General features: G+C 40.6%; 1 long non-coding RNA gene across 1 annotated transcript; it reads right to left on the minus strand.

Annotated features, from left to right (window-relative positions):
- Positions 1-703: 703 nt before the first annotated feature.
- Positions 704-12,286, minus strand: LOC132393383 (uncharacterized). Its single transcript, XR_009511858.1, has 4 exons — positions 12,190-12,286; positions 3,604-3,752; positions 1,206-1,281; positions 704-786 (listed from the first exon to the last, which is right to left on the minus strand). It is a non-coding gene; the product is annotated as an uncharacterized LOC132393383 (long non-coding RNA).
- Positions 12,287-14,190: the final 1,904 nt, after the last annotated feature.

Raw genomic sequence — 14,190 nt, forward strand, 5'->3', positions numbered from 1 at the left:
GGGAAAAAGCCTTTGACTATCCACACAATCAATGCCTCTCATCATCTTACACACCTCCATCAGGTCACCTCTCATCCTCCATCGTTCCAAGGAGAAAAGGTCGAGTTCACTCAACCTATTCTCATAAGTCATGCTCCCAAATCCAGGCAACATCCTTGTAAATCTCCTCTGCACCATTTCTATGGTTTCCACATCTGTCCTGTAGTGAGGCAACCAGAACTGAGTGCAGGACTCCAAGTGGGGTCTGACCAGGGTCCTATATAGCTGCAACATTACCTCTCGGCTCCTAAATTCAATTCCACGATTGATGAAGGCCAACACACTATAAGCCTTCTTAACCACAGAGTCAACCATCGCAGCTGCTTTGAGCGTCCTATGGACTTGGACCCCAAGATCCCTCTGATCCTCCACACTGCCAAGAGTCTTAGTAGCAGAGTTTTGATAAATTTCACATGGTATTCAATAAAGTAACATCTTTCAAAGCGCAAAACAATGTTCATAATGAAATAAATAGAAGTTGAAATTTGTCAGCCAACCGTCACACACAAAAGAACTGCACCAAGTGGAACATGCAAATTGGTTCACAATGTGATAATTTCAGAAAATCAACTTTTCGTGATTAAGGCTGAAGTCAACAAAGTATAGACAGTGTCAAATGGTAGCAATATAGGCAGCAGCAGATGCGTTTGGTAAGGTTAACTTACCTGCTGTCCATCATTCTAATGACAGAGTTGATAATATGACCTTAATTCTATTATCCAGTTGACCACTGATTCCAGCTTATAACTAGAATATAAAAGATGCTTAGGGTAGAAAAGATTTTGAAGAAATAACAGGCAGGATAGACAAAGGAGAGTTCGATACAAGTCAATCTGTCTGGCAAGAATTCAGGTTGGTCAGTTTGCTCACTATATACCCCTAGCTACACAGAATATAACTTACATTCTGTTTACCTATTGATTCAGTTAAAATTAAAATTCAAAATAGTTTAGTTTTGTCGGGTACAAAGGATACTTAATGTCCAGGAAGCTTAGCAGCCTCCATCTGAATAGATTAATTTTATTAAACCCTGTTTCAAACTAGTGTACAAGGATACTTTGTGTTCCAGTTACTACTGAACAGTATTTACAGACAATTTTACAGTTGTAACAAGGAACAATGAGTCAGTTTTGTTCCTACATTAAGTTCTTTTGATCATATCTCACCCTTCAGCATGTTCTGTGACTGGTGCAAGAGTCCAGTGGAACGAATCTTTGCCATGCCGTTGGGAGATGAGAGGGCCTGCAAACCAGACAGTGCAAATTTCTATTAAGAAGTATTTTATGAATGGTGATTGCAACATGAATTACATTGCATTCTATGACTCACTGGTGCCTGCAAAGCTGAAGTTAATCACGAGGTACGGAGCACAACATCATTGGATAGCAAATATTCATCACAAAAATCTGTACATTGGCAGTCGGTGTGTGATTAGGGATCAGGAATGATAAAATCAAATGACTTGATTTTCCCCTTCTTCCTGAAAAGGTTTCTCCAATGGCATTCTCATGTATAAAGTGAGTATAAAAGACAGCTTCCATATCGTCTGCCAGGAGAAAATTCTTAAATGCATTTTGTCATTTTGTTAAATCCATATGTTTTCAACATGCTCTTTTGACATTCTTGCATGCAAAAGCATTTATGAATTCAGAGAACGTGTGCAAGGAGATCTTGCATCATCAGAGCCAGAATGGAAACTACAGAAAGTAGCATGATTGCTGACTGGAGCTTTTCCTCTCTTTCTTTCTAGACTGCTGCAAAGATTTAGTGCAGAAGAACCAAGTTTTCTATAAAATGTTAATATAATATTGAACCTCACAACACATACAGGTCATTTGACTAACAATGTTATGCCGACCTTTTAACCTATTCTGAGATCAATCTTGCCTTTCCCTCCTATATAACTCTGTTTTTCTATCATCCATGAGTCTATCTAAACGTTTATTAAATGCCCCTAATGTATCTGCCTCCACCATCCCCGCAGGGTTTTTCACACACCCACCACTCTCTGTGTAAAGAACTTACCTCTGACATCCCCGCTAGACTTTCCTCCAATCACCTTAACATTATGTCACTTTGTATTAGACATTTCCATCCTGGGAAAAAGCCTCTAGCTATCGACTCTATCTGTGTCTCTTATCATCTTGTACACCTCTATCAATTCACCTCTCATCCTCCTTCACTCCAAAGAGAAAAGCCCTAGATCACTCAACCTATCTTCATAAGACATGCCCTCTAGTCCAGGCAGCATTCTGGTAAATCTCCTCTGCCACCTTCTCTAAAGTTTCTATGCTCTTCTTAAAATGAGGAGACCGGAATTGAACACAATGTTCCAAGTGTGGTCTAACCAGAGCTGCAACATTAACTTGTGGCCCTTCAGCTTTATCCCTGACTAATGAAGACCAACACACAATATGCTTCTTACAGGCTTGTCAACTTGCACAGCACCTTTGACAGATTTATGAACATTGGCCCCAAGATTTCTGTGTTCCTCCACACTGCCAAGAATCCTGCCATTCACTCTGTACTCTGCCTTCAAATTTGACCCTCCAAAATGAATCACATCATCCCACTTCTCCAATTTGAACTGCATCTGCCACTTCCCAGCCCAGCTCTGCAACTGTCAATGTACCATTGAAACCTACAACTTCACCAACCTTCATATCATCTGCAAACTTACTAACTCATCCTTCCACTTCCTCATGCAGTGAACTACGTTCATCAATGTGCTTTGTCACATCCTTAAAGAATTCAATCAACTCATGAAGCATTGCCTTTGCCTCACAAAACCATGTGGACTATCCTTAATCAGACTATGCCTCTCCAAATACTCGTAAATCCTGTCTCTAAGAATTCTCACCACTGAAATAAGACTCACTGGTCTGTAGTTCCCAGGGTAATCACAACTCTCTTTCTTGAACAAAGGAGAAATATTTGGCACCTCCAGTCATCTGGAACTACTGATTGATTTAACATCATTCAGCTGCATGATTTTCCATATGTGGGGGTGGGTGTGGGAGGGAATTATTGATGTTGATATTTGGACAGCAAGCTACTAGATATATCTACATGGTAATTTGAATTGTTTGATCCTGATTGTAGGTCTTCTCATGAGGGTGTAAACCTGACTTTACATATTTTCCCACAATCACATAGAACCAAATTGTGCTCCAGAATCAGTGAAACAATTTTGAAACATAGCCATATGAAGCCATTGCAATAAGACATCAGTACCTCTGTATTGAAATGAATAGTTAATTGCCTCACTTTCAATTTGTGTGAAATGGAAATTATTGACCTGAATTTCAAGTTTGCTTTTTATTTTTATAGACCCATTCTCTTTTTGGTTCTCCCAATTACTCATTGGTTTCTTAGGAAACTATAGAACAAGCTGTACCCATGAACCAGATTAATAAATTATTAACTGATGGCTACATCATATACACCATTCCTTTCCACTTGCAGTCATAGAACACTATGGCACAGAAACAGGCCATTCAGCCCATTTAGTCAACCAGGTGCTGATCTGGTCTTCTGCATAGTCCCAGCTACCTGTCCACGTACCTATTCAAACACTCGCAGACATCGCAGTTGAACCCACATCTACTACTTCCATGGCATTCTGTTCCATACTCACACCATCTTTTGAGTGAAGAACTTATTGAGGTAGTTACCAGACATCAGAAAGTATGAATGATTCTGACAGAAACAAACTAAAAAATAGAAAATTAAATGTTCAATTCTAAAAGCTTATAAAACATTTCAGAGCTATAAAACTATTAAAATGTTTACCTTAAACTTATTGGCATCTGTTCAACAGTCAGATTTCACAATCTGTGAAATTGTGTAAGCAGCCACACAGTTATTGAATTGTCAGAGTTCAGTTTTGAAATTACAAGATTGCAAGTTTCAGACCAGCATTCATGTGGGAAAATCAAGCTTAGTGGGACTTCCGTGGAAAGCTCTGCAAAATTTATTGAATTTACTTGAAACCAGAGGGAGAAACTAATGTCAGTACTAACACAAAGTTTATTGGATAATGAATTGTCAGATATGTTTTCTTCACGCAGAGTGTAGGGCTAGCTCAAAGTTTAGATGTGGGACAAGTTACTGGAGGGAAAGAATTCTTTACTGAAGGACAGAATCTACTAGACAGAGTCAGTATGACTTCATGCTTAGAGGGTTGTGCTTTTCAAGTTTTCTTTTGAGGAAGTAACCAAAAGGGTATAGGGTGTGGACATTGTCTATTTGGACTTTAGCAAGGCCTTTGACAAGGTCCATACAGTCTAATCTGGACATTTATATCCTATGGAATCCAAGAAGAGTTAGGTGGATTCAAAATTAGCTCAGGGGTTGGAAGCAAAGGGTGGTAGTCGAGAGTTGTTTCTCAGAAAAGAGGACCCTTGTTAGTGGTTAGTACAATGCTTTACAGTGTAGCCAACCCAGATTCAATTCCCGCTGCTGCCTGTAAGAAGTTTATACATCCTCCCCATGACAGTGTGTGTTTCCTCCAGGTGCCCTGGTTTCCTGCCACACTCCAAAGGCATACCACTAGGTAGGCTAATTGGTCATAGTAGACTGTCCTGTGATTAGGCTTGGATTAAATTAGGGGATTGCTGGGCAGCGTGACCCAGAGGGCCAGAAGGGCCTATTCAGTGCATACCCCAATCAATCAATAAATACGTGATTTGGATGCAATTGATCAGTAAACTTTCAGGTGACACAAAATTAGGAGATGCTGTTGATAGTGAAGAAGGTTATTAAAGGATAAGTTAAGGAGATGTGCTAAGGGGTGGCAAGTGGATTTCAATAGAGATAAAGAGTGAAGTGATACATTTGTTGGAAAGTCAAACCTCTGAGGACGTGTGAATGGTAGGGCACTTAGGGAGTGTAATGTGTTATGAAACCCCGTAACTGGGTCACTTACCAGCAAAGATAGAGAGGTCCGTTGAAATCTGATGGTACTATTTTTAAAAGTATTTATTGATAAAGGGGCACAAAAATAAGGTTAATGCAAACATATAGATAATATACGTCGTCAATACTAAATCTAAAAGCGTGGGTATAATAGGAATCTAGAAGAAATAGCTCTATCGTTGTCTAGGGGATAATATATTGTCCGATGGAAATACAAAAGTCACATTTAGTTCGTTCAAGCTGCAGCGTTTTGGGTTTAAGAGAGAGACGGTTTAAAATTGCCCAGTCTTTAGGGTGCCAATCCGTTGAGTCGGGGAATTGGTTTCCCCGTTGTTGGCTAAAAGCTGTTTTCCGTGTTACATGCCACCAGTTCCAGGCAACGGAACTGAACGCACGTGGCCTCCTTCAAATGGCCTCCCGTTGTCATGGGACTGCTAGCATTTCTTCTGGTGCATCTGAAGGGGTTGTTCCCCAAACCCTCTTTTATACTTCCTCACGGGGTCTCAGATGTCAATCAGGTTGGGATGATGCAATCCCTCAACCAGCCCATTCTGGTCATCCCCTGAGGGGCTTCAATGAATAGTACAGTACTCAATACACAACTTGGTCTTCCGTTGACAATGGCCATATCCCGTAGCTTTACATCGCTGGGGAAACGAGGCATTTTCATCTCTCTCTCATTTCCTGGGCATCTTGACTCAACCCAACAGTGATCTTGTGATTCTCACAAAGGAGGGGGCTACAGACGTAACAAATGGAACAGAGAAACCAAGGGGTACATGTGCATAGTTTATAAAAAATGGTGTCACATGTAGACAGGGTGGTGGGGATAAAAGCATTTATGAGTCTGGCCTTCATTAGACAGGGCATTGAGTATAGGAACTTGGACTTAATGTTGCAGTTGTATAAATGACTGGTGTGACTGCACTGGAAGTTGCTGTCTACAGATTTGGTCACCTTGATATAGGAAAGATGAAGTTAAGCTGAAAAGAGTGCAGAAAATATTTAGTAGGATGTTGCCAGGACAAAAGGGCTTAGAGACACCCTTACAATAGGTGTGAGGTGGCCAGGCATGGGTTGTTGTGCCTTGGAAAATAGAAATGTTTACAATTATGAATCACAGGTAAAATGGATGGTAACAGATTTTTCCCCAGGGTTGAGGAGTCCAAATTTAGCAGGCAGAGTCTTAAGGTCAGTGGGGGGGGGGGGGGGGGAGATTTAAAAGGGATCTGAAGGCAATTTTGTCTTGCAGAGAGTGGTGAGCATATCGAGTGAGCTGCCAGATGAAGTGGCTTAGGCAGGTGTAAGAGTAACATTTATGAAGCACTTGGATAGGTCAGAATCAGATTAATCTGATACATGTCATGAAATGTGTTGTTTTGTGGCAGCAGTGCAGTGCAGGACGTAAAAAAAGTCACAATAAATAAATAGTGCAAAAGAGAAATGGTGAGGTTGTTTTCACGGACTGTTCAGAAACCAGCTGGCAGAGGGGAAGAAGCTGTTCCTGAAATGTTGAATATGAACCTTCAGGCCCCTGTATCTCCTGGCCAGTGGTATCAATGAAGAGTTGGGCATGTACTGGATGGTGAGCACCCTTAATACTAGATGCTGCATTCTTAAGGCACTGCCTTTTGAAGCTTTTCTTGATTGTACCCGTAATGGAGCTGGCTGAGTCTACAACCATCTGTTGCTTCGTGCCATCCTGCAAGAAGGATAAAGGACCTAAATCTATGCTGAATTGCTCCTTGACTCTGTTACTCTATGTGCACTCAGATAGGAAAGATAAAACATGTTGCAAAGACAAGTTTTGTTTTAGAAAATTTTAAAAATGTATCTTGCTGATGGCTAATACTTTTGCAGTGATGTAAATATGTGATAAGTATTGTTCTGGAACAGTTTGTCTATAACACAAAGCAATTTCATTTTTATGAAGCAAATGGGCTACACAAAATTCTTAAAATTCCAGCATAATGTTGCCATTTAATTCAGGATTTCATTATAACCCATCACTATTTTCCTTGCTGAGGCCAAATTACTTGAAGCATCTTAATGGAATATTCAGTTAGAAAGTCTTATGTGACACAACATTAATTTTTTGTTTAATGAAAGTCCTACAATAATTCATTGTTCCTCACAGTTGTGGTTATAAAAACTGTGATATTACTGTACCTCATAGTAATATTGAGAAGAATTTCTCTAAACTGTAAACTGACAGCAATCTAGTGATTAATGAGACAATGCTTATTAAGATCCTTGTTATGTCATATAAAAGGAGCATGGGAAATAAAAATGATGTGTGACATTTTGGATTTTCCCATCTTCTCTCATGTAAGCATATGGAGTCATGTGTTCCATAAACGTATACCTGTAAAAGATCCCCTTTAAATTTTATAGGACGTAACATAACCCAAGAACACCTACTGGCAGTATCCAGATTCTGTTCACAGACCATGCAAGCATTAGCCCTGGGTTTATTCAGCTGTATAGTTTTCAGAAAACTTTCTTCAATTAGTTCTCCATTTTCTTTTTCATTCTCAAGTTAAAGTAAATATTCAAGTTTACTTTATCAACGTCACTTGACCTTTTGTATTGTTCTCATTAACTTCTCCAGATTCAAATTCTGTTAACAATGAAGTATTTTTATCCCCATTGCACAATAAAGCATTAAGCAATCAGAGCTGTAGGGACAACACACTCTGTCACCGTGCACTGCACCTAAACATTTCCACGTGGTGAGTGTTGTAGGCCGTGTATGTACAAGGTGTGATTAAAGTAGAGTTTGAGTTGATAGGGGTACTGGCCTGTGGTACATACTACTATCAACTACTTATCAATTAAATAAAAGCACACATGTGGGCGATGGCTTTAACTGGTGTATTCACCTTGCAGCGAGAGAGAGAGCAATGTACACACACAGACAGATCAACATGTAGTGCTCTAAAAAAGAAGATCCATACATTACCCCCTTTAGATTAATGCACATACAACTGTATATATACAAAACATTCAATTTCCCTTTCATAAACCCATATTCCAAATAAACATTCTTTCACAATAACAGTCAACACCCAACTTCACATTTCTAAAGATTCAGTCCTTTGGGTGGCACTCTGTTTCTTCAGGGTAGCATCTCTGGACCTGTGGAATGGCATCTGGTTCGGTAGGTGTCTTGTCAAATACAACGTTCTCGATTTCCAGTGTCACATTGCTGTCAGTGACGTGAGCATCACTGAGAGGGAAGTCCAGTGGCTGTAATGTGTCCTTCTTGTTGGATGTAGTCGACTCAGGTGTGTTCTTCGGTTGTGCATCCAGTATCTGGTCCACGTGACGTCTCCATGTATGATCTCCAACAATCACTGTGTTCATCAGTAGTCCAGTTCTGGTAGCTATCCTACTGACCGTCCACTTGTCTTCTCGGTAATCACGTGGTGGGATTCCATCTCCAACTGCGAAGCTCCTTACTGATTGAACTGGGTGAACTGTTTATTCTGTACTTCCCTCTGCAGATCTGGTTTCAGGAGGTCTATGTGAGATGTCAGATTCCTGCTCTTGAACAGCATTGCAAGTGTTTGATTTGTCATCACATGAAAAGAGTTCTGATACACACAAAGAAGTTTTCCACCTTGTACTGTAGAGAAATGTCCTCCTTGTCTATCGCTTTAATGGACTTCTTGAAGGTTTGGACAAACCTTTCAGCTAACACATTTGTTGCTGGGTGGTGAGAAGCTGACTTGAAATGTCTGATGCCATTTTTCTTCATGAACGTTCTGAACTCTTCTAACATGTATTGTGGTCCGTGGTCACTCACAGTTTGTTCTGGTAAGCCGTTTCTGGTGAAGATAGTCCTCAGGGCGGAAGTAGTCCTTGCCAAGGTGGTTGACTTTATTGGTTGGACCTCTGGCTACTTCGAATGAGCAATTCCACAGCAATCAGAAACACGGAGTCCATGAATAGCCCAGCAAAGTCACTATGTACTCTTGTCATGTTGACGATGGCCACTCCCACAGGCATAACAATATCTGTGGGGGTTAATTTTTAACTTTTTGGCATCCCAAACCACTGTTGGCCAAGTTTTTAATCTGTTTATCTATTCCTAGCTACCACAAATAGTTCTGGATGAGATTCTTCATCTTGACTGTACCCAGGTGTCTTTCACGCAGATTTTCTACTACTCTGGTGTGCAGATTGGAGGGAACCACATACAAGATCCACACGTCAGTGTTCTTTGACATACTGACAGGTGGTCTCATGTCACTGAGAACCCTGAACACAGAGGGGTATCATGAGCTGGCCATCCTTGCCTGGTGATATCATAGACTTACGACAATGTTTGGTCATTCCTTGTTTCCCTTTGTGTTTCAGAATTTGCTACTGGCAACTGGTCCACCAATGCACCTCTGCTGGGCCACAGCATGAAGACTTGCCTTCTTCAGTTTCCAACAGTAGAAGACATGACAAGCCGTCAGCATCGCTGTGTTGCTTGGTAACCTTGAACTCTATATCATGAGCGAGGGCTCCTAGGAAAAGTGCCCAGCATTGTAACCAGGTAGCAATCATTACTGGGATTCCCTTCCTGGGATTGAAATTGGACACAAGGAGCTGGTGATTCATCACTAGCGTAAACTTCTTTCTGTAGAGGGAGTGGTGGAACTTCTTTATTCCCCATACTAGACTAAGGGCCTCTCAGACGATCTGTGTGTAGTTGTGTTCTGCAGTGATGTTGAAGGAAGCGCAATCAGGCATTCAGATCCAAGTTTCATAATGTATGACAAAACAGCTCCAATGCCATAAGGGGGTGCATCACATGCCACTCTGATGGGCAGTGATGGGCCATAATGGGTGAACAGTTCATCGAATGTTTTTAGTCTCTTTGTTTCCTTGAATGCTCTTTCACCTCTTTCTGATCATTCCCACATTGCAGCAGAGCGTTCCATGGGAGCAGTACTGTAGCAATATCTGGGAGAAACCAGTGGTAGTAGTTTGCAAGGCTCGACTATGATCTGAGTTGTGACACATTTTCTGGTTTGGGTGCCTGTAGCACTGCTTCAGTCTTCTCTTGTGCCTTGTGTAAGCCATGCTTGTCAACGACATGTCCGCTATATGAGATTTTATTCTTGAAAAACTCACAATTCTCTCTTTGCACACAGACCATACTCACTCAGCCTGTAAACACTTTACCGAGGTTCTGGAGGTGCTCTTCATCATTCTTGCCAGTCACAATGATGTCATCAAGGTAACATTGTGTTCCTGGGATATCTCGGAACACTTGGCCCATTGCTCTTTGCCAAATTGCTGGAGCTGATGTGACGCCAAAGACGAGACAATTATTCTAGAACAATCCCTTGTGAGTGTTGATTGTGAAGAACTTCCTGCTTGACTACTCAATCTTCATTTGCAGACAGGCTTGTGACAAGACAATCTTTGAAAATCTCTCCCCGCTTGCCAAAGATGCAAAAATGCCTTCTATTAATGGCAGCAGATACTGCACAGTACACAGCACCAGGTTGATGCTCACCTTGAAATACACACATATGCAAATGGGCATGGCTCAATCGCTCCACTCGGCCTTGTAGAGAATTACAGACTCATTCAAACTCTGAAGTTCAGCATCCACTCTTGGACATAGTGCATGCGGCACTGCTTGCGCTTTCTGGAATTTTGGTGTTGATGTTTCATCCAGTTGAATTCTGGCTTTCATGCCTTTGAATTTACCAATCCCTTTCTCAAACACCTTCTTATTAGCATCAAGCAGCTGTGCCAGTCCCTGGTTAGTGCAACCCTTTGGGCTGCCGTTGTCACACCGAGATGTTTGATTGAGTGCCAGTCTAGATGGATTTTTCTCAACCCTTCATATCCAAAAAGTGCTCATCTTTGTCAAACACTGTGTTGTCTGATCTCATATTTGGTCACTTTATGCATTTGCTTCGTCTTGTGTGTGAAATTCTCCACTTGGCTGTGCTTTCTGTCCGCCTTGCACATTCCCTCTGTGACCTTGTCTGTGACACTTTCTGCAGACTTTTACTTTGTACCAACAGTCATTTGCATCTTGGGAGGATTTGCCACATTGATAACATCTCTGGCTTCTTGCACCATTCAGGAACATTTTGTGCATTTCACATTCTAACCTCTTTTTCTACTTCATCCTTTGCTGCAGTCTCTCAACGATATTGCAATGGTCAATACCCGTTCTAAGATTAGGTCTCTTTCTGAAAGCAGCCTGTTTTGAGTGATTTGACTATGCGTGCCACATACAAGCCTATCCCTTAATACATCAGAAAGTTCATCTCTAATGTCACAGTACTGGGAAAGTCTGTGCAGTTGTTCAATGTATTCAGAAGGGCTTTCATCTTTTGACTGGCTCCTTTTCTAAAATCTAAATCTCTCAGCTATTACCAGTGGTTTAGGGCTCAAGTGATTTTGAAAAATTGTAACAATTCTGTCGAACATCTTGCTTGCTGGTCTTCCAGAGGTTACTAGGTTTCGTAAGAGACTGCATGTTCTTGGGCCCATTAAGCTGAGAAGGATGGGGACTTCCTTTTGCTCCTCCACATTGTTAGTGTTACAATACAATTCCACCCTCTCAATTATACGACTCCCAGCCTTCATTAGCACTGTCAAATTCATCAACTTTCCCGACTGAAGCCATCACTATGTTACTTTCACTTTAAATTCAGTATGTCTTTCACTGTTACTTGTGCTTTCCTTTGTTAGCATCCATGATGGCCTTCTCTGTACTGTTTAACTTACAGTTTCATCCTGTAATCATCCGTAACTGTCAGTGCAGTTCATGATATTTTCTGACATTCAGGTTCATGCTTGTTGCTAACTTTTTTGGTTCTTAGTTTCTGCAGGATGTTCACTTCTTTATACTTTCATTGGAGCATGAAGTTTATATCCTATTCAATATCTCCTGAAGGCCCAGAATAATTCCTGTTGGTTTACAGACAGCATAGGAATCACAAACTGATTTCTGATAATAAAATGTGGCTAAAGCCACACCATTGAGATAATACACCATGCTCTCTTCTCGCTGCTGCCATCAGAAAGGAGGTATAGGATTCTTGGGTCCCACACGACCAGGTTCAGGAACAGTTACTACCCTTCAACCATCAGGCTCCTGAACTAGCACGAATAATTACACTCAGCTGATTTCAGAACCTGTGGACTTATTTCAAAGACTCCACAATTCACGTTCTCAGTATTCTTTATTAATTAATTTATGATTGTACTTACACTGTTATCTTCTTTTGCACATTGGTGTTTGTCAGTCTGTGCTTGTGTGCAGTTTTTTGTTGATTCTAGTGCATTTCTTTGTTCTACTGTGAAAGCCTGCAAGAAAATGAATCCTGCTAGTATATGGTGACATACAAGTACTTTGATAATAAAGTTACTGTCCTCTAAAATTTGAGTAATATTCTCACTTCCTTGCAATCACACAGGTGCAAGGCCATATTTTTTCACTTGCAACCTTTTCATTTCCTTATGACTTTCTGATTGATGTTTTAAATGAATTTTGTAATATTTATTAAAAGTTAGTATCGTTGACATTCAATTAATTCAGGAATAGTTCTGAAACATGAGTTATTTTGAAAGAATTTATATTATTTTTAAGTAAAGAACTGTTTAGATGTATCAATACTACTGCAGTCACTAAGCTCTTTCAAAATATATGTGTCATTTGATGCTTAAAGTAGTTTAATATCTACAGTGGTTGTTATTTCAAATGGCTTGACCAGTCAAATAGATAGAAGAGGTATGGGACATCGGACATGCTGGGAATGGCATATCCCCGTTGTGTGAGAGGTTGGATTGTTGGGAGCTGTGTAGTGTTGCAGAGACTGGTAGTTTTCTAGACAAAGATCTATCACTCATATGTTTCAGCAAAGGAATCAGTGCAGCTTTGAAGCTCACTCTCTGAGTAAGTACGTACTTAAAGATTAGCTGCATACCATAGGTTATTGAGTAGAATTTGAGCATTTTGCTCTGGACTAAAGTTAGTCAAGGTTGAATGGTTTCTTGCTCATCCTCACGTACAAACAAGCTGGTTGAGCTCAGGTCAGGCAGCTCCTTTCAACGGATGCTGCCCGACCTGCTGAGTTCATCCAGCTTGTTTGTACGTGTTGATTTAACCACAGCATCTGCAGAGTACTTTGTGTTCTTGCTCATCCTGTTGGTTGGCTGCTTTGCATCTGGAAGCTTTCAGAGATGCTGTATAGTGTAGCAGTAAGGAGGGTTCAGGAGAATTATTGCAATCATGATAAAAAAAATCACCCACTATATTTGGTTCTCTGAGGAGAACAGAGGATTCAAAATCCTACCTCCCAACTCACAGTCTATCAAGTAGTACCCATGCTCCTGCATATGACTGAAGAATCAACAATAAGTTATCTAAGAAGCTCACGATTCTCAAAACTTGAGAGTTCACTGTCTGCCACCTTCATTTTAAACTTGCCAAATGAATAAATGGTAATTACTTTGACACCAATTATTTAGTAAAATATGTTGAGCAACATGTGAAGCTGTTCCCAATAGTGTATCTTTGTTTGACAGAATATGTTCCAGTGGTGAACATTTGCGTTTAAATTCCTTCACTGTAACATCATCAGGAAATGTGATGTTGGCGGTAGTAATTTCTGAACCCAAACATATAAATCTGCTTGAAGCAACTGTAGAGTACGTTGAGAAAACAGGTGAGTCTACCTTTACACTGTTACTAGCTATTTAACTTGACAAGGTCAGTAACTCTCTTTAACTATATTTGTACTTAGAAACTATATCTAAGAAGAGCAATTAAGATCCTGCCAGGATGCACATATATTGTCAGCAGGTAGCCCTCCATGCCCCTCCCATCTATGTACCTGTTCAAGCTTCCCTTAAATTTTGTAATTGAACATGCATCCACCACTTCTGCTGGTAGTTCGCTCCACACTTGCACCACCCTCTGAGTGAAGTCCCCCCCCCCCTTTGAGCCTGCAATTCCATTCATTGAGTTCATGGCTTAGCTTCTACCTCTTCACTAAATCCCTGGAATATATCACCAATGGTGTGTAAAGTGGATTTTAGAACACTCAAAACATGGAAGAATTTGTACTCTAACTTCCCTTTGGGTTTTGTCATTTTGGGATTCAATTTTGTATTTGTATAGGGGGATTAGCTATACTGGATTGGCTGTTATGTAATGAACCAGAGGCGATTAGGATGCTGAAGGTAAACAAGCTCTTAGGAGGCAGTGAT

The sequence above is a fragment of the Hypanus sabinus genome, chromosome 4, assembly GCF_030144855.1.
Source record: "Hypanus sabinus isolate sHypSab1 chromosome 4, sHypSab1.hap1, whole genome shotgun sequence".
In the NCBI taxonomy this organism is placed as follows: Eukaryota; Metazoa; Chordata; class Chondrichthyes; order Myliobatiformes; family Dasyatidae; genus Hypanus; species Hypanus sabinus.